The sequence below is a fragment of the Homalodisca vitripennis genome, chromosome 5 (genome assembly GCF_021130785.1).
Source record: "Homalodisca vitripennis isolate AUS2020 chromosome 5, UT_GWSS_2.1, whole genome shotgun sequence".
NCBI classification, from domain to species: domain Eukaryota; kingdom Metazoa; phylum Arthropoda; class Insecta; order Hemiptera; family Cicadellidae; genus Homalodisca; species Homalodisca vitripennis.
Window position 1 is genome coordinate 185275003 of NC_060211.1, and position 25828 is coordinate 185300830.

At 34.2% G+C, this 25828-nt stretch overlaps 1 protein-coding gene across 2 annotated transcripts in view; it reads right to left on the minus strand.

The window, feature by feature from the left end:
• LOC124363322 (fatty-acid amide hydrolase 2-A-like) overlaps nt 1-23827 on the minus strand; it is a 47732-nt gene extending 23905 nt beyond the window's left edge. Inside the window, exon 1 of one of the 2 annotated variants that reach the window (XM_046818568.1) lies at nt 23717-23827. The gene's annotated coding sequence lies outside the window, so the exon portion shown is untranslated. Of the gene's footprint in view, nt 1-7008; nt 7150-23716 lie in introns of those variants that run through there. The other variant, XM_046818567.1, reaches the window with a different exon arrangement.
• Nucleotides 23828-25828: the final 2001 nt, after the last annotated feature.

Sequence of the window (25828 nt, forward strand, 5' to 3'; positions counted from 1 at the left end):
CCCTGTCCAGAAATAGTGAAAACGAAAAAGTACTGTACATACCAAATCGTTGGTACTTTTGACTTATTTAAATGTTAACATTTTGCTTAATTTTATAATCAGTGTCCTATACATCTACTAATTTTTGTAGAGGTAACTACCTTTTCGTTAAACCCTTGTCCCAGAATAGTGAAAACGAAAAGTACTGTACAACCAAGTTGGTAACTTTTGACTTATAAATAAAAAGTAACATTTTGCTTAATATTATAATCAGTGTCTATACATACTACTAATTTTGTAGATGGTGAACTACCATTTTCGTGTAAACCCTGTGTCCCAGGAATAGTGAAAACGAAAAGATACTTGTTACAACCAAGTTGTAACCTTTGGACTTATAAATGTAAACATTTTGCTTAATATTTTAATCAGTGTCTATTACATCTACTAATTTTGTAGACGGTAAACTTTACATTTTTCGTTAACCCTGTCCTGTCCCAGAATAGTGAAATCGTAAAGTACTGTACGAAAGTACTGTTACAACAAGTTGGGTAACTTTTGACTTACTTAAATTGTGTTAACATTTTGCTTTAATATTATAATTCAGTGTCTATACATCTACTTAATTTTGTGAGGAGGGTAACTACATTTTCGTTAAACCCTGTCCCAGAATAAATAGTTGACAAACGTAAAAGTACTCGTACAACCAAATGTTGGTAACTTTTGACTTATATAAATGTAACATTTTTGCCTTAAATATTATAATCAGTGTCTATTACATCTACTAATTTTGTAGAGGGTAAACTACCATTTTCGTTAAACCCTTTGTCCCCAGAATAGTGAAAACGAAAAGTACTGTACAACCAAGTTGGTAAACTTTTGACTTATAAATGTAACATTTTTGCTTAATATTATAATCAGTGCTCTATTACATCTACTAAATTTTGTAGAGGTAACTACCATTTTCCGTTAACCCTGTCCCAGGAATAGTGAAAACGAAAAAGTACTGTTACAACCAAGTTGGTAAACTTTTGGAGCTTATAAATGTAACATTTTTGCTTAATATTTTATAATCAGGTGTCTATATCATCTACATAATTTTGATAGAGGTAACTACATTTTCGTTAACCCTGTCCCAGAATTAGTGATAAACTGAAAGAGTACCTGTACAACCAAGTTGGTAACTTTTGACTTATAAATGTACACATTTTGTTACTTAATATTATAATCAGTGGTCTATACATCTAACTAATTTTGTAGAGGTAAACTACATTTTCGGTTACAACCCTGTCCCAGAATAGTGAAAACGAAAAAGTACTGTGACAACCAAGTTGGTAACTTTTGACTTATTAAATGTAACATTTTTTGCTTTAATAATTATAAATCAGTGTCTATACATCTACTATATTTTTTGTAGAGTGTAACTACATTTTCGTTAACCCTGTTCCCAGATATAGTGAAATCGAAAAGTACCTGTACAACCCAAGTTGGTAACTTTTTGGGACTATATAAAATGTAACATTTTTGCTTAATAATTATAATCAGTGTCTTATACATCTACTATATTTTTTGTAGAAGGTAAGAATACATTTTCGTTAACCCTGTCCCAGACTAGTGGAAAACCGAAAAGTACTGTAACAACCAAAGTTGGTAACTTTATGACTTATAAAATGTAACATTTTGCTTAATATTATAATCAGTTGTCTATTACATCTACTAATTTTGTAGGAGGTTAAAACTACATTTTCGTTTAACCCTTGTCCCAGATATAGTGAAAACGAAAAAGTACTGTTACAACCAAATTGTAAACTTTTGACTTATAAATGTTAAACATTTTGCTTAATTATTATAATTCAGTGACTAAACATCTACTAATTTTTGTAGAGGTAAACTACATTTTCGTTAACCCTGTCCCAGAATAGTGAAAACGCAAAAGTACTGTACAACCAAATTTGTAACTTTAGACTTATAAATGTATCATTTTGCTTAATATTATAATCAGTGTCTATACATCTACTAATTTTGTAGAGGTAACTACATTTTCGTTAAACCCCTTGTCCCAGAATAGTGAAAATCGAAAAACGTTACTGTACAAACCAAATTGTAACTTTTTGACTTATAAATGTAAACATTTTGCTTACTATATTAATAAGCAGTGTCTATACATCTACTAATTTTGTAGAGGGTAAACTAACATTTTCGTTAGAACCCCTGTCACAGGAATAGTGATGAAACGACAAAGTACTGTACAACCAAATTTGTAAACTTTTGACTTTATAAATGTAACAATTTTGACTTAATATTATAATCAGTGTCTATACATCTTACTAATTTTGTAGAAGGTAAACTACATTTTCGTTAACCCTGTCCCAGAATAGTGAAAACGAAAACCGTACTGTACAACCCAAAATTGTAACTTGTTGAGCTTATAAATGTAAAAACATTTTTAGCTTAAATATTATAAATCAGTGTCTATACATCTACTAATTTTGTAGAAGGGTAACTACATTTTCGTTAACCCTTGTTCCCAAGAATAGTGAAAAACGAAACGTATCTGTAACAACCAAATTGTAACTTTTGACTTATAAATGTACACATTTTGCTTAATATTTATAATACAGTGTCTATACATCTACTAATTTTTGTTTAGAGGTAATACTATAATTTTCGCGTTAACCTGTCCAGCCAGAATAGTGTGAAAACAGAAAAGTACTGTACAACCAAATTGTTAACTTTTGACTTATAAATGTAACATTTTGCTAAATATTATAATCAGTGTCTATACATTCTTACTAATTTTGTAGTGGGTAACGACATTTTCGCTGAACCCCTGTCCCAGAATAGTGAAAACGAAAAGTATGTACAAACCAAATTGTAACTTTTGAACTTATAAATGTAACATTTTGCTTAATATTATAATCAGTGTCTTAATCTACTAATTTTGTAGAGGTAACTACATTTTCGTTAACCCTGTCCCGAATAGTGAAACGGAAAGTACTGTACAACCAAAATTGTAACTTTTGAACTTATAAATGTAACATTTTGCTTAATATTATAATCAGTGTCTAGTACATCTACTAATTTTGTAGAGGTAAACTAACATTTTTGCTGTATGAAGCAAAAAGCAAGAAAAATTATAACGAATTATCTATTATTTTCTGTAAAAAACCCACAAATAATTGTCCCTTACTTTTAATTTTTTCACATAAGGCCTTTTTATATCTAAGATGCCATCGTCAGGTGTGAATCAACAATTTGAAATAGTATAAATATTTTACAATTTAAAACATTTATCAGGTGCATAAAGCTTAATACAAGGTTTCTATAATAAAAATAAAATGAAATAAATATTAATATATGTATTAAAGTTTGGTTCAAAATGAATTTAGTTATATTTTAAAGAAAGGATTAAAACAACACAAGGAATTAAAGCAATATAAAATGACAACATTACAAGCACACATTAAATAAGAGGTAGTTAAGTTGTCAAAGTGGTGTGATTTTGTAACAGAAGTAGCGTAGGTTTACAACAGAATTAGCAATGTTGCAAAGTTGCCCACTAATTGTATTGGTTGTAAATAAGTGGTTACTTTGTGGTTCAAGTGGACCGCATTGTTGGGCGGATGACCTTGTAGCTACAATAATAGCAGAGTCAAGTAGCATTCCTGACAAGCCTAGGTCTGGACTGGTTTCGCCAGCATTTGCATATTCACGTCTACTGGTTCCATTTGAAATTTTGGCAGCCAATCGAAAACGATGAATTATTGATGAACCCTGGATAATCTCGTGTAAAAATGTCAACATTTTGGCATGAACAGATGTTAAAGGAATAACTTTTTTATCATACTACATAATTTTATTAATAGCTGGTATTGTGCTGCATTGATGCTTAAGTTGGTCGTGGTCCCTTAAGTGATAGTTTTTCGCTACCTTTGTGATAAATCTGAAAAAATCATTTGGCGCACAATTCAAATTTTTTCAATGCGCTAACCTAACTTTGTTTTTGTTTTAGTAGAAGTAAATGCACAAAACTCAGTAGTTTTTGATACGTAAACTTGACAGTTTGAATATGAATGTTTATTTTAGCCTCAGTTCACCTTCCTCTTTAATGCAGCGTCTGGAATCTGACACTGCACAGACTTGACTCCTGGAATCTTGAGTTATGTTCGTCTGATGACATCGAAATAAAGGCGACGACGAAGCAACTCCTAATTAACAGTTATATCGTTTCGACATCAGAGACACATAGAGTACAAAATATAGTGTAATCTAGGTGAAGAGGTGTTCTCCTTGTCTCATCAAGATGTACAATTCAGTGCACTAAGATGTTTTAAATACGATTTCTAACCACGGTACAGCAACCGAGTTTTCTACACATAACGTAGCTGTGGTGGGAAGGGTTGATTCAATGTGAATATTAAGTTTCCTCCAGTTCACCTCCTTACGAGGTTCTTGGTTGCTTCATCTGTGATGTTCAGTATACAATTTTAGATGTTGAAGCATGATAAAGATTACTGCACTTCGAGATAGTATTATGTTAACAGCCATTATGACGCCTAAGCCTAGTGCTATCACTGACGGAGCCTTGTGCTACACTAGCGCATTCTGTGGGCTGGATAAAAGTACTAACTTAAGGAAGACATCTGCGTTTGGAATGGCCTTGGTAATACCGATAAACAAACAAATGACGAAATCCTTTTAAATGCATTCACTCAATGAAAGGAAATTAAGACCAGTTCAGTGAACACAGTGTGTATTTGTACATTCTGGTCACATATCAATGTCACATTATACAACACATTTGATTCTACGATTTTTTGTAATCGACCTTGACGTAAACGACTAAATTACATAAAGGCAGAAATTATAATAGTCGTAATCGATAATGTCAAGGAGTGTGAAGCAAGTCACTTGTTCTGAAGGTGATCGGGATTCTCCATCAGCTGTTTATGTACGGTTTGTTACACATTATCTTGTGATGTTGGAACTACAACCCTTGAGAATACTATTTACGTAACACGCTATTCTGACAAAGTAAATGAACTTACTAGCAAGTAAAATTAATTAAGGTGTATTTATTAAAGTTTTAGCCAAATACAAAACAAAGAAAATATAACAGATCATTTTAATCATGCTTGGGCCAAAATAGATGGAACAAACAAATTGATAACATTTCCAATATGATCTCGTCTTCGATTAAATTTCCTAGAAGTCTGTTGTATAGAAATATTTCTATATTTTAATCATGCTTGGGCCAAAATAGATGGAACAAACAATTGATAACATTCCCAATACGATCTCGTCTTCGATTAAATTTCCTAGAAGTCTGTTGTATGAATATTTCTATATTTTAATCATGCTTGGGCCAAAATAGATGGAACAAACAAATTGATAACATTCCCAATATGATCTCGTCTTCGATTAAATTTCCTAGAAGTCTGTTGTATAGAAATATTTCTATAGTTTTATCCTATGAATTAAGGTGTATTTATAAACGATTTAATCAAATACAAAACTAAGAAAAATAACAGATAATTTGAGTGTTACAATGTTAGTTTGGAAAATTATACAGAAATTTTCATTTAAAATAAATATTTTGGAATTGAAGCCACATTATCGTGCATTATCTTTTGCAGAATTGTTTACTTTGAATTTTACAAAACATAATGTAACGCAGTGACCTAAAAATTTCTAAATAACAGTGCTCTGTGAATTAATCGTGACTTATCACCCCTTAAAAGCTGGAGATCTTCAATATATAGAATAAAAGATATAAAATATATTTTATAATGCCTCTTCAATATCTTTCCTGATTACTCAGAATCAGGGATATAACAATCACAAATATAAAAGATCTATAACATACAATCCATAGTTTTAAAAGAGATCACATAGTAAATAAGAATAAGAATAATTTATTCACACAATAGAACAAAAAAGGATATATTATGTGCAAGTAAAAAAATCAGTATAAAATGTAATTAGAGAAAAGCAAAAGAACATAACTGTTTACAACATAGCCTACAATCTAAATGTAAAACACAGTACACTCTTGTAACAATTTTAAAATTATTCCTACTACAAAAACATCTCATCAAGACATGGGTATCACAAGAGCCTCGCAGAAACTGTAGAAAGCCTCCCTGATTAAGTAAGCCTTTAAATAATTTTGGAAACTGTTAACATTTGTTTGAATTTTGATTACATTTGGAAGTAAATGGTAGAGTTTAGGACCAAAATAACAAAATTGAGTTTTTAAACAGGTTGAGTCTAAAACAGTCTGAAATTGATTATTTGTAATTGTCGTGTGTTATGATCATGATTTAAATGTGAAAAAAGATTTTTTATTTTGAGCATAAAAATTGTCGTATGAAAAATAAGAAGGGAGACCAAGGTTAGGATCCCACTAGATCTGAAACGCTCTCTACAGCGTTTATGGTCAAATGAAAGACATGGACCATTAACTTGAATTCCTCAGTATTCTTTTGATATTGATAAGAATTTAGACACAATCTAAATTTATGACTACTATCAATTAATTTAAACTGGAATTATATGAGCGGATTAATTCCTTAGTAATTTTGTGTGTAAATGTTTGTGTGATTTTTGAAAAATTAATTTAAACTGAATTTAGTTTGAATGCATTAAAACCGTCGCTATATGCCTTTGCAGAATAGGCAGAGCTTAGATTAGTAAATTTACTGTATTTCTGCACCAGTGTCTGTAGCATGTAAGAGCTACCACTGCACTGATGTTTAACTTTAAAACACTTAAAAGTAGCTTATTTAGCTCTTATTATCGATAGGGATCCTAAAATGAAAATGACATACTTATGTCTATATTGAAATGTTTGTTGATCTACTTACCCTATTTTTAAAAATTGGCGATCAATTAGTACAATTTATTTCTAGTGTATTTATTAACGCTAATACGTTTTGCAGCTCTTTCAACATTTCGACCCGGAACCGAATAAAGAACACTGAACTAGAAATACTAGGAATCATCGACAAACTAAGAGTAAACAGTACCCACCTTTCACCACAACGCAAAATATCCTGAATTCCTCCAAAGACGCTTCACTGTTACTTCTCCGGGGCCTCTCCCGACACTGACCCCTGACACTGGGAGGTGAGGTACCGGTACCGGGTACCACTGTCACTGCCTCCTCCTCACGTCGCTTCGCCGAGAGGACCGGTCCTTCCTACCTCCCTGACCTTGGACTGTGCAGAACTGGTCTGATGCCTCTGTCGCCGCCGATCAACCAGTTCACAGCCACAACCACCATCCGCTTCCGGAGTAAACTGGCCGAGCGGGGTTGGGTTTGGAGGGTTTTTAGAACTTTTTTTGTATTGGTGTCCCTCAAGGCTCTTGCCTAAGCCCTTCAATCTTTCTTGATTTTGTTTATTTTTATCCTATACTGAAATTGCGATACATTTCTCTAACGGTCTCTACTTGCCAGGAGCACCATACGGTCATTCTATTTCTTTATTTGGTAATTTCAACAGGAACTATGCCACTGTTGTATGCCAATAATGCGTTTATTGTAGAAAGTTATTTATTTATCAATTAAGAGTCTAAATTTACAATTCGAAGCTTGTTTATTAAAATTACAGCTTGGTTAGAAAAGTTATTTAGAAGTTTTGAAACAGTATTTAAAATCAAACAAGGTGTAATACACGGATCTGTCTTAGTTAAAGTATCATAAATTATATCACATATATATATATATATATATATATATATATATATATATATTAGTTTTGATAAAAGAACAAGTTTTGATTTTAAAGTTGAATCAAATTTAAACCGGACAATAGTTCCATAATGATGTATTACTTTATTTACTTTAAAGCAAATATATAAAAAAAAAAAATATATATATATATATATTTCGATTACAACTGTAAGAATCTTAACCTCAACCTTGTTGAACAATTATTATTTCCGTAGCCGCTTATCGTAGAACATCTGATACAGTACTAAAATGTTTGTATAAAAAGTAACATTTTTACGTTTCTTATTTTTTTGTTAATAAAACTTGTTTAAGAATTGTTAAACTCGGAAAAATGTAAATGGGCAGCTTGTTGTTTTAAATTACCCTACATCCAATATTTACACTAGTAATACCATCAAATCTAAACATTATCTTTAGTCTGGTGGAAGATTGTTATTTTTACGTTTATAATAAAAAAATATACTTAGACTTTCCTTATGTACCTAAATAATATAACTATAGTACTGGTATTAGAATAATATGACTCTGAAAATAAATTTTAATATTTTTCTGAGATGAGTTAGCTTAAAATAAAAAATACACTCATCAGTAAAGTGTTGAAGTCATGGAAATATCCAAGAAAAGACCAACCACTCCGTGTGTTTACAAGGATGTTTGTATTGTCCCGTCAGTCAAGTCGCTTGAGTAAGGTATTGTCAAGATTATCTTAGACAGTTTCCTTAACGATGGATGAACACGATGGATAAACACGTGTACCGCCTTTTAGTCAATGATTTGGCATTTCTGCATTGCTGCGCTTAGAAGCCATTAGGACAAGGCGATACTGGGAGGAAGGAATTTGATAGTAAAACGAACTGTTATCAGCATCCATAATCCGAAGTTCTGCGGCTGTAACAGAGGAAAATGCCAGAGTTCTATGATTCGCATCTTCATCTAGGTAACTATAATCTTTCGAGCATCTTCATCTAGTAACGTTAATCTTACGAGCATCTTCATGAAGTAACGTTAATATTTCGAGTTCCCGGATGTTAACGATTAACCTCTGAGCAATATTCCGTGTGAGCTCCTAGAAAATTTTCCAAAGCTAATTTTGAAAGTTAAAGTTAGAATAACTTTGAGTAATTATAATTTGGAGACGTTTGGAGGATAAGGAAAGGATTAATTAAAAAAACGTCAGACGTATCAGGGAAAAGTTTATGGTTTTTAAACTATCATATTATAAACTAAAACTATCATGAGTAATGGGCAAATTCATCTCTAACTATTAACTTCAAGAACATTACCCTGTTATACTATTAATACGGGTTTTATTACGGGCGTCTAGCGTTTTGATTGTGGTTGACGGCGTCATATTTATTAGTGTTATTTTATTAACTATACTTAAGGGTTCTCTTATAGAAGGTAGCATCGAATTAACAAAAAGCTTGCAATCCGTTTTTTGTTATATTGGCCACCCAAAAGTACAGGTTCATCCCTACCAACCTGCATGAGATTTAATGAGATTTACTAGAGGATGGGGAGTGTTTATTTATTCTATATGCCAACATCAAGTCAAGGGCGAATATGAGATTATGAGTGTGAGGAAGAATGAGTGAGATGGGCTGTGAAGTCTTGTTATTTTGCAAATTCACTAACTCATTAACTAATATTCCAGTGAATAAGGATAGACTGTTTCACGAGGGTTCAGAACCACTGATATACCGGCCGTATATATCACGTCTGGGACAGCACCTGCTGCATGTTAAGAAACATCAAGTCAACATTTCCTAATTTATTACTCGTACTCAGCTCAATTTATCTGAGATTTAAAATTATTCTAATAAAATATATCGAATATAAATAAATGTAAAATCATTCCGTATTATTAGAGAAAAAATATTCTAATATTGATACAAACTACTAATTACTCGAAAAATTGCAAATCGCGTTTATTGTATTCCACAATAATTTGTGTTCCCACTTACAAACTCGAGTGTATACATACTCGATTCTCTTTATAACGTTCCTGCACAAACAATAATCAGCTGTAATGTAAAACCTGTAGGAGGCTATTTATGTTATCAAAATAGCTCTGTTACTTGCTTGGATTATGAAGCCAAAAACATAAAAATATAGAATTTGGAATGATTTGTCCAATATTAAATTATTTCACTATGTAAGTTTACAATTACATATGATTAATAGAACGTGTTTAATAACTGTCTTAGCCACTTATTTGTAGAAATAATAATGTAATTTATTCTGGAAATAATATTAATTTTGTTTAGATATCGAATTGCAAAAATTGCTTTCTTTATAGTAATCCTAGCCCTGTTCCTTGGATATTTAAATAATTTTAAATTTTTTAAACGAAAATGCAATAACACACAGTTGTTTCTGATTGAAATTGAAATATCCGCTTTGGTTATTTCATATTGTATATTTATTATAAAATTAACACAACATATTTACTGCGGTTAAAAATAAATCGTTTATATGATATACTGTACATCTTCACATGCCCCCTTCCCCTCCTCTGATAATTAAAACCCATGTGATTCTGTTAATTAATGGCCAACAAGCGTGCCTCGGACCAGGCCAGTTAAGTTCCTCTGGAATTGTTATCAGCGCTTGTCCTCAATTAGTGTTTCCTCCTTCATCTTTAATTGATTAATTGACTAATGTTAAACAAGGAAACCGCCAAGGTTGGCAATATGACGCACTTGCACCTTGACCTAGGCCTACTCTGTTGTACTACAGAATGTACAGGACATGGGCAGTCAAGTTCCTCTGGAATTGTTATCAGCGCTTGTCCTCAATTAGTGTTTCCTCCTTCATCTTTAATTGATTAATTGACTAATGTTAAACAAGGAAACCGCCAAGGTTGGCAATATGACTCACTTGCACCTTGACCTAGGCCTACTCTGTTGTACTACAGAATGTACAGGACATGGGCAGTCAAGTTCCTCTGGAATTGTTATCAGCGCTTGTCCTCAATTAGTGTTTCCTCCTTCATCTTTAATTGATTAATTGACTAATGTTAAACAAGGAAACCGCCAAGGTTGGCAATATGACGCACTTGCACCTTGACCTAGGCCTACTCTGTTGTACTACAGAATGTACAGGACATGGGCAGTCAAGTTCCTCTGGAATTGTTATCAGCGCTTGTCCTCAATTAGTGTTTCCTCCTTCATCTTTAATTGATTAATTGACTAATGTTAAACAAGGAAACCGCCAAGGTTGGCAATATGACGCACTTGCACCTTGACCTAGGCCTACTCTGTTGTACTACAGAATGTACAGGACATGGGCAGTTTCAGAATGTACATTCCTATAGATGGGTTTTAGATTTCCTTAATCTTCGAAAGATAAGTGCTCAAATGATAATTGGTTTTGAAAATGTTAAAAATCTACTTTAAAATCAACACAAAACGTAAATCCCATAAATCGCGAAATCGTTTTAATATTTAAGTCTTTATGAAATTTTGAACTTCGGTGATCTATGAACGACGAATGTGTAAAAAGTAACCATTTAGAAAGGATCGCTATCCAACTTTAATCAGAAAACTAAATCCAACTAAATCGTCTAGCTAATGTTTAGATCCATGAAATAATAATAATTTAAACAGATGAATATTTTTTATCAGCTGGAATTAAAGTTCATAATTTACAATATGATTGAATGTTGAATTTTGCTCCAGTTCACCTTCCTTTTATTGCAGCGTCTGGTATCTGACGCTGTCTCAGACTTGACTCCTGGAATCTGGAGTCACGTTAGTCTGAAGAGATCCAAAGAAAGTCGCCGACGAAGAAGCTCTAAACGAACCTTTACATCATTCCAACATCAGACACCTACGAATAGGTGAAGTGGTAGTCTCGTTGTCTCGTCAGAAGAAGACACTCATGTGTAGAAAGCTCGGTTGCTCCACCGTGCTTAGAGATCGTGTCAGCGATATCGTAGTGCACTCAATGTGCACCTGATGCTGCACTAGAAGAAAGGTGAACTAGAGCAATCATTCAACCTTCCTATCATAACTTCGGTATGTGTTTCAAAGTGTATGAAAATTGTGTTTTGATTTATACTGTGTTAACTTTATACATTTTTATGTTGTTATCTGTTGTTTAAAAGTAAATTAATTAGGTGCGTAAGTAGTAATACAACTATAAAAACGATTATTGGATCGTAAAGTTTTGATTTGTTTTGTAAACCAATAGAAACAAACGTTAATTTTGAAATAAATATTTTTTATTTTTGGTAACAAAATAATAAAAAGTTCAATCTTTAATTTAATTTGAGGTGAATTAGTTTATAACGTTAAAACACCTAAATACAAACAATTGCTGACAATGCAAATAAAAAACTGGAACAACAGAAACTCCAATTAATTTGACAGTTTTAGTTGATTTTAAAACTCATCTATACTGATAGGGAGCCATGCATGTTTTACGTGTACAAGAGTTATAACAAACAAAATGGCCTTAGTCAAATTGTAGAGGCTAATATCAATACAGGATTTTTTAAGGCTTAATACATTGCCTTCCGTTATTTAGTTTTAATAGTGAGCATTTTATTATGAATAAAACGTAGTTATGTCACAATTTGCCAATAGTAGTAATTCCACAGAGGTACCACAGTTATTCAAAGATTGCACTTGATTGATAGATTGCAATACGTGGCAACACTAGTCGGGTACCCTGGACAATCCAAACTTTGGGTAAAGGGAATACGCCTTCGGCCTCCTTACTACCTCCGTAAGATTCTGGACCTCAATGTTACGGTGTGTGTAAGAAGCCCTTTACCCCTTCCCCTTATGACCATCACCTTCCTGTTCTGTTCATTTCAGATGACACGCCGCGATACCACAGGAAAAGTCGACACTGATTTTCGGCAGTCTTGCACCTTCGTTGATGCGTGTGACGTGTTGTTTGTGATCTTGCTTCTGTGTAGTGACATCGCTTGTGTTCATTCTCTCCTGTCCCATTGTTTCAGATGACCCTACGCGGTGCCGATGAAAGAGCCGACATCGACATTCTTGTTAGTATCCCACTGTTGCTTGTGCTAGTGTGATGTGTGATTGTGATCCTCGTACTTGTGATTTGTGCTCGGGACTTGCATCCTGTGCAGTGACAACGCCTGGACTGGACTCCAAGCAGCTTTTGGGTATGTTTGAAACCTTTTCTTTCCCTTCTTTAATTCTTTTGCTCTTTATTGTTGTATATATTAAGACCTCCCCCACCTGACAAAGAGGATATATACTAATATTCGAAACGTTATGTTATACCTTTTGTAACCTATAGCGATAGCAAATTACCGAAATCCTATTGTCCATTCAAACCTCCCATCCATCGTCAATAATAAACTTGAAACAAAGAATTCATCTTTTGATGTACCAGTCAGGTATTGCGTGATATTTTTACTGACATACCATTCCAATTTTTAGTTTTCAGTTGTTGTGCATCTTTTACGTATTACCGTTTTTTGACAAGTGAAGAAGAGGGTAGATTTTAATACTCAAAATGTACCGTTTTACTTTTTGTAAACATATGACGATGGAAATTGTCCGAAATTATATTATACTTTTAGATTATAGTACTGTTTGCGTCACAGCATTAACATTTCTCTTAAAATACACGTGACTTTGATTTCGAATATAAATAATTACAATTCGTGAAAAGTTGAACCGTACTTTGGTATTAGACTATTTATGACATCGTAATTTTGTTTTGATCTTCCACGACCAGTGTCAAATTGAACTATCTCTTCTTTAACCTTGAAGATCTAGCATATCACCGCAGTTGTCGCGGTTACAGTGAAGAGTACAGCTAAGTGCACCCTCACCCTCTCTTCTCGTCTCAGACCCGGAAGCCGAGGAGGCGCCATCTTACCACGTTTCCTGTATACGAGTACTTAGGCGCCAAAGGCGTAAGTTACTCTTGTCATGCATTTCACATAATTTTCAAGTATTAGAGCGTGTTTCACCACTGTATTATATTTTGATATATATTAAGCCATTATCACTATTAGTGGTGGACCCAGTGATTGCTCTCTTGAAGTGATTACAATATTTATCTGTATAATCACTCTTGTACTTGTTACTTATTAGTAGTTTTTACTTCGGGTAGTGATAACCCCTTTTCCTCTTAGGAAAGTAGGTGGTTTATTGCAACTAATGAAGACTAAACACTATCAAATGTTACTATACTAAAATAAATATTTACCAAGAAGTTTTAACTCATTTGTTGTACAATGTAATTAAATTAACCACTCATGTCTCCCTTTTAAAAATGCTCCGTTCATTATTTAAAGTAATTTCTGTTTACCGTTACAATTGATCATACCAGATTATTTAATACATTTTCTTAAACCAACATCCAACGTTTTTATTATCCACTAGTTTTGATTTCTATTGAAATATTGGTTTTGACACAACAGTTTGAATTTTATACTAATCACAATTGCTTATGAAAGGTGTATCACAATTTTATAATTGAGGTGTATTTAAGTTTATTAAATAATACATTTTAAAAGCAAGGCAGCAGCCATATTAAGCGTGGACTACAGTAAATTGAAAACCAGTATAAAGATTGTAAAGACAATCTGAACATGAGTTTAGAGTTATTAACAAACTAAACATAAAATATGATTTATAATATATACAGAATAACACAATTTGATATTCAACCACTCACATTATTTATTCAAGTAAACTACTAAATTATTGTAAGATTAACTTCAACCATACAATATTTGGAATTGTTCCACTCTGTATTTTAATGGTTTCAATGTTATTAATACGTACCAAAATATTATTAACAATATCGGTAGTTAAATATTTTTAAAGTTTGTACCTACAATAAAAGAACCGCAAGCTGCAACTCTGAAATGTTCAATGACAGTATCTTGTTAATTGAAGGAAATAAGATCCGAATACACACTTCAATATTTTACTTTACAGTACTTACTGTATTTATTTTAAAGACTTCTATGGCTTAAATTATCGAGCATAAGTTTAGGAAGCGTATGGATTAGACGTTTTGCGGCAGTGATAAATAATAGAAGAATACCGGATCACTGAACATATCATTACATAGTAATCTAATCTTATCCAGACATTGATTAGCGTTACGAATTGCTACTGAGTGCGAAAATAGTATAAGAACTCATCCTTGTGTTGACTTAAGTGTATAATAGAACTCACATTTTCTAACTCTATTATTTTATATTAGTCTCTAAATAAAAATTTCACATTTGTCAGATCTACATCTCTGATATCCACATGACACTTTCACAGTTTTATTCATTAAATGCGGGGTTCTATCGGTGTTTAAATACTAAAACCAAGTCACCATAAAACGATGTTGGATGTCTTGGGATAATTATGCTACATGTAATAATATATCACCTGTTAAAATCTCTTATGAATATACTGTTTGTTTGAAAATATATTTATTCTGACATTTTCTCGTTGCCAACACGGTTACCCATAAGACTAACCTAAAAAGTTTGCTAACGCTCCGCCAAATCCCATGGAGTGACATGCACCATAGCGAACTCAGTGTTCCTCATGTAGAAACAAGTTTCATGAGATCAGTTCGTTTTCTAGACATCGTGCGGACAGACAGACAGAAATTAAATTTGTCCAGCCCCTACGAGTGTTTGGCTTCGCTAACGCTCAGCCAATTATATTGTATCGCTTAATTTAGGCCTAATACCCGAGTAATAAAGTCCAGTAAACCAGATGATATCACCTGGAGGTAAAAACGTGTTATTGTTAGTAACTCCTCAAACCAGATTGGACCAATCGGCCTTGAGTTTGCGGTGGCGGTAGAGCGGTGTCCATCAACATCCGCGTTACTCAGAACTGTGGTTTTTCGTTAATAGACAAATAAAAACCAACCTATCGCTTAGAAATATCGCATGTCTTTAAATATATCACCTTTACTAATCAACACTCATTGAAACTGTGCCGATTTCAGAACGCTTTTAGTACTGTGTTTACCAAATGCTCATGAATGAATTACAAATACGTAAATGTGCACTTTAAAGATGTTTTACAACAAATAAAATAATATATAAGTTTGACAGTATTTCCTCCATAAAGTTGTCTTTTAAACAAATAAAAATTACATTGGTGCTTCTACATTTCAATTTATCGCTAATCAACGTAAACAAAAACCAGATATTTTGTAGAATATCCTTTCACTAGGTAGCAAAAACAATTAAATTTGTAGTATGGATCTTATTTCCCTTATTGCAAACTGAGTTTTAGAATATGTGTCAGAAACCCCATGTTTTGTCTAGGTATGCGCCATCTGCAAGATTGGCAAATCCCACCGACCATAAATTAAGAAAATATTAATAATAGATTATAAAATTATGATTTATTCCTTTGCACCAATCCTCTCAGGGGTTAAAATTTATTCTTTTATTAGATTTTATTTATAAGAAACTTAACAGTATTTTAATATACCATCAATTGTCTTGCTAGTCCAGTGGATTCCAAATACAAAGAACTGAATCTACAATAATTGGATTTTGAATCTTATAATCTTCGTCAAGGCGGATCTCTGGCTCCAGTTGGCTGAGCGTTAGCAACGACTATTACTTCAAGGGCTGAACAAAATTCATTTCTGTCTATCTGCATATCTGTCTGCCTATCCATATGGTATGTAGAAAACAAACTGATATGTAGACTTAATTTTGGATTTAGCTTTATTTCTACATGAGCAACACTGCATTTAAGATTTTAACATAACCATGACTTTTTTAATTCATATATTAAAAAGAAAAGTAATAGAGCGAAAAGTCAATGTAAAAAGGAAGTGAAAATATTTTATTTTAACACAATCATGCGTTGTAGTATCCTCCCTTAGTTCACCAAGACATTATTATTTTAACACTGTTATGAGACCTAAGTGAATGTGTCATGTGGCAAGATATCTCGAGAATAATTTCATCTTTAGACCAAATTTTGCATTACAAACAGACACTTGTCTGTACAGACAAGAATGAGTTCTGTGATGGTGCAAGCTTAAACTGGAACTATTGTGTCATGTGGCAAGATATGTCGAGAATAATTTCATCTTTAGACCAAATTTTGCATTAAAAACAGACACTTGTCTGTACAGACAAGAATGAGTTCTGTGATGGTGCAAGCTTAAACTGGAACTATTGTGTCATGTGGCAAGATATGTCGAGAATAATTTCATCTTTAGACCAAATTTTGCATTAAAAACAGACACTTGTCTGTACAGACAAGAATGAGTTCTGTGATGGTGCAAGCTTAAACTGGAACTATTGTGTCATGTGGCAAGATATCTCGAGAATAATTTCATCTTTAGACCAAATTTTGCATTAAAAACAGACACTTGTCTGTACAGACAAGAATGAGTTCTGTGATGGTGCAAGCTTAAACTGGAACTATTGTGTCATGTGGCAAGATATGTCGAGAATAATTTCATCTTTAGACCAAATTTTGCATTAAAAACAGACACTTGTCTGTACAGACAAGAATGAGTTCTGTGATGGTGCAAGCTTAAACTGGAACTATTGTGTCATGTGGCAAGATATGTCGAGAATAATTTCATCTTTAGACCAAATTTTGCATTAAAAACAGACACTTGTCTGTACAGACAAGAATGAGTTCTGTGATGGTGCAAGCTTAAACTGGAACTATTGTGTCATGTGGCAAGATATGTCGAGAATAATTTCATCTTTAGACCAAATTTTGCATTAAAAACAGACACTTGTCTGTACAGACAAGAATGAGTTCTGTGATGGTGCAAGCTTAAACTGGAACTATTGTGTCATGTGGCAAGATATGTCGAGAATAATTTCATCTTTAGACCAAATTTTGCATTAAAAACAGACACTTGTCTGTACAGACAAGAATGAGTTCTGTGATGGTGCAAGCTTAAACTGGAACTATTGTGTCATGTGGCAAGATATGTCGAGAATAATTTCATCTTTAGACCAAATTTTGCATTAAAAACAGACACTTGTCTGTACAGACAAGAATGAGTTCTGTGATGGTGCAAGCTTAAACTGGAACTATTGTGTCATGTGGCAAGATATGTCGAGAATAATTTCATCTTTAGACCAAATTTTGCATTAAAAACAGACACTTGTCTGTACAGACAAGAATGAGTTCTGTGATGGTGCAAGCTTAAACTGGAACTATTGTGTCATGTGGCAAGATATGTCGAGAATAATTTCATCTTTAGACCAAATTTTGCATTAAAAACAGACACTTGTCTGTACAGACAAGAATGAGTTCTGTGATGGTGCAAGCTTAAACTGGAACTATTGTGTCATGTGGCAAGATATGTCGAGAATAATTTCATCTTTAGACCAAATTTTGCATTAAAAACAGACACTTGTCTGTACAGACAAGAATGAGTTCTGTGATGGTGCAAGCTTAAACTGGAACTATTGTGTCATGTGGCAAGATATGTCGAGAATAATTTCATCTTTAGACCAAATTTTGCATTAAAAACAGACACTTGTCTGTACAGACAAGAATGAGTTCTGTGATGGTGCAAGCTTAAACTGGAACTATTGTGTCATGTGGCAAGATATGTCGAGAATAATTTCATCTTTAGACCAAATTTTGCATTAAAAACAGACACTTGTCTGTACAGACAAGAATGAGTTCTGTGATGGTGCAAGCTTAAACTGGAACTATTGTGTCATGTGGCAAGATATGTCGAGAATAATTTCATCTTTAGACCAAATTTTGCATTAAAAACAGACACTTGTCTGTACAGACAAGAATGAGTTCTGTGATGGTGCAAGCTTAAACTGGAACTATTGTGTCATGTGGCAAGATATCTCGAGAATAATTTCATCTTTAGACCAAATTTTGCATTAAAAACAGACACTTGTCTGTACAGACAAGAATGAGTTCTGTGATGGTGCAAGCTTAAACTGGAACTATTGTGTCATGTGGCAAGATATGTCGAGAATAATTTCATCTTTAGACCAAATTTTGCATTAAAAACAGACACTTGTCTGTACAGACAAGAATGAGTTCTGTGATGGTGCAAGCTTAAACTGGAACTATTGTGTCATGTGGCAAGATATGTCGAGAATAATTTCATCTTTAGACCAAATTTTGCATTAAAAACAGACACTTGTCTGTACAGACAAGAATGAGTTCTGTGATGGTGCAAGCTTAAACTGGAACTATTGTGTCATGTGGCAAGATATGTCGAGAATAATTTCATCTTTAGACCAAATTTTGCATTAAAAACAGACACTTGTCTGTACAGACAAGAATGAGTTCTGTGATGGTGCAAGCTTAAACTGGAACTATTGTGTCATGTGGCAAGATATGTCGAGAATAATTTCATCTTTAGACCAAATTTTGCATTAAAAACAGACACTTGTCTGTACAGACAAGAATGAGTTCTGTGATGGTGCAAGCTTAAACTGGAACTATTGTGTCATGTGGCAAGATATGTCGAGAATAATTTCATCTTTAGACCAAATTTTGCATTAAAAACAGACACTTGTCTGTACAGACAAGAATGAGTTCTGTGATGGTGCAAGCTTAAACTGGAACTATTGTGTCATGTGGCAAGATATGTCGAGAATAATTTCATCTTTAGACCAAATTTTGCATTAAAAACAGACACTTGTCTGTACAGACAAGAATGAGTTCTGTGATGGTGCAAGCTTAAACTGGAACTATTGTGTCATGTGGCAAGATATGTCGAGAATAATTTCATCTTTAGACCAAATTTTGCATTAAAAACAGACACTTGTCTGTACAGACAAGAATGAGTTCTGTGATGGTGCAAGCTTAAACTGGAACTATTGTGTCATGTGGCAAGATATGTCGAGAATAATTTCATCTTTAGACCAAATTTTGCATTAAAAACAGACACTTGTCTGTACAGACAAGAATGAGTTCTGTGATGGTGCAAGCTTAAACTGGAACTATTGTGTCATGTGGCAAGATATGTCGAGAATAATTTCATCTTTAGACCAAATTTTGCATTAAAAACAGACACTTGTCTGTACAGACAAGAATGAGTTCTGTGATGGTGCAAGCTTAAACTGGAACTATTGTGTCATGTGGCAAGATATGTCGAGAATAATTTCATCTTTAGACCAAATTTTGCATTAAAAACAGACACTTGTCTGTACAGACAAGAATGAGTTCTGTGATGGTGCAAGCTTAAACTGGAACTATTGTGTCATGTGGCAAGATATCTCGAGAATAATTTCATCTTTAGACCAAATTTTGCATTAAAAACAGACACTTGTCTGTACAGACAAGAATGAGTTCTGTGATGGTGCAAGCTTAAACTGGAACTATTGTGTCATGTGGCAAGATATCTCGAGAATAATTTCATCTTTAGACCAAATTTTGCATTAAAAACAGACACTTGTCTGTACAGACAAGAATGAGTTCTGTGATGGTGCAAGCTTAAACTGGAACTATTGTGTCATGTGGCAAGATATCTCGAGAATAATTTCATCTTTAGACCAAATTTTGCATTAAAAACAGACACTTGTCTGTACAGACAAGAATGAGTTCTGTGATGGTGCAAGCTTAAACTGTAACTAACTGTCATGTGGCAAGATATGTCGAGAATAATTTCATCTTTAGACCAAATTTTGCATTAAAAACAGACACTTGTCTGTACAGACAAGAATGAGTTCTGTGATGGTGCAAGCTTAAACTGGAACTATTGTGTCATGTGGCAAGATATGTCGAGAATAATTTCATCTTTAGACCAAATTTTGCATTAAAAACAGACACTTGTCTGTACAGACAAGAATGAGTTCTGTGATGGTGCAAGCTTAAACTGGAACTATTGTGTCATGTGGCAAGATATGTCGAGAATAACTTCATCTTTAGACCAAATTTTGCATTAAAAACAGACACTTGTCTGTACAGACAAGAATGAGTTCTGTGATGGTGCAAGCTTAAACTGGAACTATTGTGTCATGTGGCAAGATATGTCGAGAATAATTTCATCTTTAGACCAAATTTTGCATTAAAAACAGACACTTGTCTGTACAGACAAGAATGAGTTCTGTGATGGTGCAAGCTTAAACTGGAACTATTGTGTCATGTGGCAAGATATCTCGAGAATAATTTCATCTTTAGACCAAATTTTGCATTAAAAACAGACACTTGTCTGTACAGACAAGAATGAGTTCTGTGATGGTGCAAGCTTAAACTGGAACTATTGAAGCCTATCACTCAGTAGGCTGACACAGCTTTTCTTGGATGCCTGGAACGATTGTCTATCTGTGTATCTGTGTCCACAGGTCATCCCGAAAATGGAACGAGCTATGGATCCAAAGTTTTGCAAGCAACCTCTGCGTGCGCGCGCGCGTGTGTGTGAGACACATCACGTGATGTGGCGTACCATATCTAAATTGTGTACCGTTCCCTCCCCCCACCACCCCAAATTCGCACTACTCCTTGGGAGGTGCTAATGTTCACTCCTGATGGAATAACCCTCCAATGAATCATTGTCTAAGAGTCCCTAGAATTTAATTATGAGTCACAAATAAAGAATTTAAAGCACACTCGGACACTCGAGTTATTCTTGAACATTCATAATTGGGACATTGTCACTAACGATGACCGAATCATCAGTAAGCGTGCACGCCACACGCTAACGATATTTGTATCTTCTGAGCATACTGATATTCCCGGGATAGAGTCAGAGTCAGAGTCAGGTTTGACTGTTCACCACCTTCTACATAGTCCGCTTCTGTGTCACCAGTTCCGCGAAGGATCAGGTCATCACGTCATGTTTATACATGTCCTCCTCGGAGTAGGAAAACAGTCGTCTGGACATTCCAATTGTTGTCACCTGTCTCACTGTTGTGTTGCTTTAGTCACTGGTACGTTGCTCCTGGTTCTTGCAGGAGAGATCTATATCCAATATCGTATGTATGTAAAATCTATGAATAATACGGCAAAAATCAGTAAGAAATTGAACAATACATAACGGACTTTTGGTTCCGCAATGATTCCTTGGCTATACAATTTTTGTATACAGGGTGTTGCAAAGTTACGTTAAAAGGTTTTACGAAATGATTGATCATTCTATAACAAAGACAAATGTTTCTATAAACACGTGTTCTAAAATGCTTCGTTTTCGGTTTGTATGCATGTTAATGGGGGTTTCGTAGTAAAACTCATATCTCAATATGAGTTCTTGAGCTATAGGAGTGTAATTTTGCATGAATATTTCTCTATTTTAGACGTAACAGTTTGAAAAATACGAATAAAATAAGTTACGGTACGGATATATTTTGAAACAGTTAAATATCTTTCTTTACAGATTCAAAATAGCAGCCGTTTAAAATAATTGTTGATGCTAAATTTCATGATGACCACAGTAGATAAGACAAAATTATAAGAAATCTCAAAAACTGCTCGTTCAGCGATAACACGTTTGATACCTGAACTTGTTATGATCGGTTCACAAATATAATAGAGAAAGACCCTGCACAATAAATATTTAGGTTTGATTATAGTCTTTTTCAAATAAGTTTCCATAAACTTTTACTGCTTTAAACGGTACATAACGTGATGTGAGAGCATTAATATTTTAGAAAATACGTTTTAAGCAGATCAATAAAGAAACACAAAGCTAAACAATACTACGCACTGATATAACAATCTAAACAATATTCAACACGGGCTGAGAAGTGGGTGATCGTGACTGCTGGGATCCGGCACAAATGACCATGAACTAATCCACGTCTCAGGATGATTTAAATGCTTTGGCAACCGCATGACTCAGGAAGTCGATTGGCGATTGGTATAGCCTGAGATAGCAGAAGTTCTTGATTATAGAGTCTTTATTGTGTTGTTCTGGATAAATCACGTTTTCTTGTGTTAGGCCTATGCCTATGAATGCTCCTTTAGATGCTTGCTTATTAGATATTTTAAGTAGGTGCCATCCCACTTCGACCTCTACCAAACACGTGCATGGCTGACAATCCATTCCTTTCTTAAGAAAAATTCCCCTGTCGATTTGCCCATGGCTATTACAGCAATCGCCTTTTAGACTTATGTATCTTCTTTGAGTCAACCTTATGACATGATCAGATGATCAATATTCATACACCACTTTGTAAAACTCTCCGCCTAAGCTCTGACAATAGTGCGCTGCGATAATCTTATGGAATATAGGTCTGTGAAAATTCCGGATATTCTGATTGTAAGACCACGGCTACGCACATTCCTAACGAAGACTAAGGTAAAGATAATTACTATAATGTTTACGCTAAGGTATCATCAACCAGAGGGGGGGGGGTGACCGTGAGAAACCCGTGTTAACGTTGTTATCACCCCCCCCCTCCCTCCCTCACATCACTGACCTCCCAATTATCGAGAGCGGGCCAAGTGCCCCGGTTCACACAGGAATTCTAGGCTAAAACATGCCAGGAGCCATACACGGACATGCACTAACATGGATTGTTTACTTAGTCTTCATTGGTTAAGCTTTACCGCAGCCTATCACTAAAATTGTTAGAATCTTCCATGAAATTATCACATCATAGAAATTCGAGTCACATCATCGAGGGGTAAGATGACTGTCACTTTCCGACCTTAAAACCGTATGGCACTGCTCCCCAACTGTAGGGCATGCCATTTAAAAAGAATGTCCCTCTTATCTAGCAGAACATTTCGTCAAGCCGCGGGTACCTGATAGTAGCTATAGACAAACACAAACCTTGTCGTAAGTAATGAAAATGTGGACAAAAATAGGGTAACAGGTTAAAAAAAGGGTAAAAAATAAATAAAAAATTGTAAATAATTTGTTTACGTGGATATTAAAAAAACGTCACGAATGCGTTTTGTTTTGCATAATGAGCGTGACAATAAGAAATAAGGAACTCAAATTCCTCATAACAGGAGCAGAAACAGTCAAAGTCAGAATAGCGTTAATTATTTCCTGACCGCAAGCCGGTCCTGCGGCATAGCTGTGTAAAGAAACCTCGGAGCGGTAAAAACAGCTGATACATGACGACACAGTCATACCAACCTTGAAGCGTTACTTCCAGGAACGGACAGCAGCCGCCTGACAGAAGGAACTGCGGAACAGCGGACGGAATGGCGGAACGGAAGAAACAGGCTAGCAAGCACGGTGGCCTCCCTGTAAACAGTTACATTTTCATTTAACTCACATCTGCCTTTAGAGTATTGCTATTATGATGACTAAACAGAGTTACTACAATATAAGTTCAATACAAGCACCTGTTAAGGACAACGCAGATTAAAGTTGAAATGTTATTAATAATTTTATTATTTCATATTTCGGTAAAATTCAGTAGTATCCCCAAAATATTACACTTTTATATGGACAAGTAACAAACTAAAATATTGAAACAGTATATTAAACCCAGAAAACAATTTTATTGATTATTCGGACAAGATAAAAAAGTATTTATAGTGTCCGAGAGGTCTAACACTAATGCCTCCAGCTGCCGATTGTAGGACTGTAGGTCCACGCCTAGTTTGACGAGGGTGGCTGACGTCACTTTTCTGCAGGGTAGGACAGTTAGTCCACGTCGACACCTGTGGACTAACTGTCCTACCTTTCAAAACTGATATGGCCGTGCATTAATTTTTCTACCTGCATTTATTCTTTATTTTGGTCAGTGATGCTTCCACTACATTCGCACAGCGTACTGCTAAAGCAGCAAATATTAACAACAGTTTACTCAAGCTATCACATATGAAGTGGATTACTAATAGGGATTATATCTTAACGAATTCCATATAGCATTATATTACTATCTGATTAATTTGGTTGGCATTGTCCTAATGAATTATAAACATCTACAGTAAGTTTGTATTAGTTATTCCTTATATTGGACCATCGTTTGTATAATACTGTACATACCAGTAGACACTAATCGTTACAGACATTCTTAAGTTAGAAATGGCGTAACTAACCTGACTTTATTTTATGTATATAATTTCTTATGTAGTGTACTGAAAATTATTTAGCAGATATAGAGTTTAGATCTCGAAACATCCATTCAAGTGCTGCAGTGTGAGTACGACGATCCCTTATCAACCTCTCGTCAAAAGAAACCCGTGAGTCGGACAGTGGGTCCCAGGCCGGGACCGTGGACCTACTGTCCACCCCTTAAGAAGTAGGTAAGAAATGCTTCCGGCAGTTTTATGACGTGGACCTACAGTCCGTTTACCCCATCTGCCAGTTCAGACTGCTGCAGCTTCCGGACAGAATTTTAATAACAGAATTAAATTCCAAAGGTTATCATAAACAATGTATAAGACCTATAAAAAATACAAACTAATTTGCATTATTTTTAACTATTAGAAGAAATCAAGCCCACCTGTTGCAAGACTCTTATCTATAGCGATAAGAAGTTTGATAGTTTCACTGATAACGCAGTGAACATTATCTTAATAGCCATAAACATTGTAGATTAATGGTGAAATTGTTTTAAATAGCTTTTATTTACAGAAAAAAGTTTAAAATTTCTAGATATATAACGGAATGTATCCCAAATTTAAAAAAGATTATAAAAGAATAATCTTTTGATAATGCTTTAGCACGTAACTCATACGTAAAAATAATTAGTTGTTTACTATCCATCCGTCTTCCTCTCTCAGTGTTACTCTTTTACGGGGATCGTCGTGAGATAGTGTAAACAAGAGATATCTGTAACGTGCAGACTCTCGTACATTAAGATAAGCAACTACTTGTTCTTAACTAACTTAAATAATATTGCTTAAAAAAGTGCTTTTTAGTTGGTTTGAGGTGAAGAAATAAAACAAATATAATGTTACATGATACTTATAAATCCACGTGCACTGTAAAACATTTAAATACAACTATACAAACAATATCCATACACATATTGTATTCTTTGTTTGAAGGTTATATTTGACGATGGAAGGATTATGAAGGAACAGGATTTTTCCGGACATTTGCCATTGTTCAGTGAAACAAGAAATCAGTAACACTACGTTTCGATATGCAATCTGATCTCTTCTTCATGTAATTATCAGGTGTTACTGATGTCTTGTTTCACTGAACGATGGCAAATGTCCGGAAATCCTGTTTCCTTCACATATTATATGGCATTTAAATATTTGCAGGAAAGAATTAATAAGCTCCATG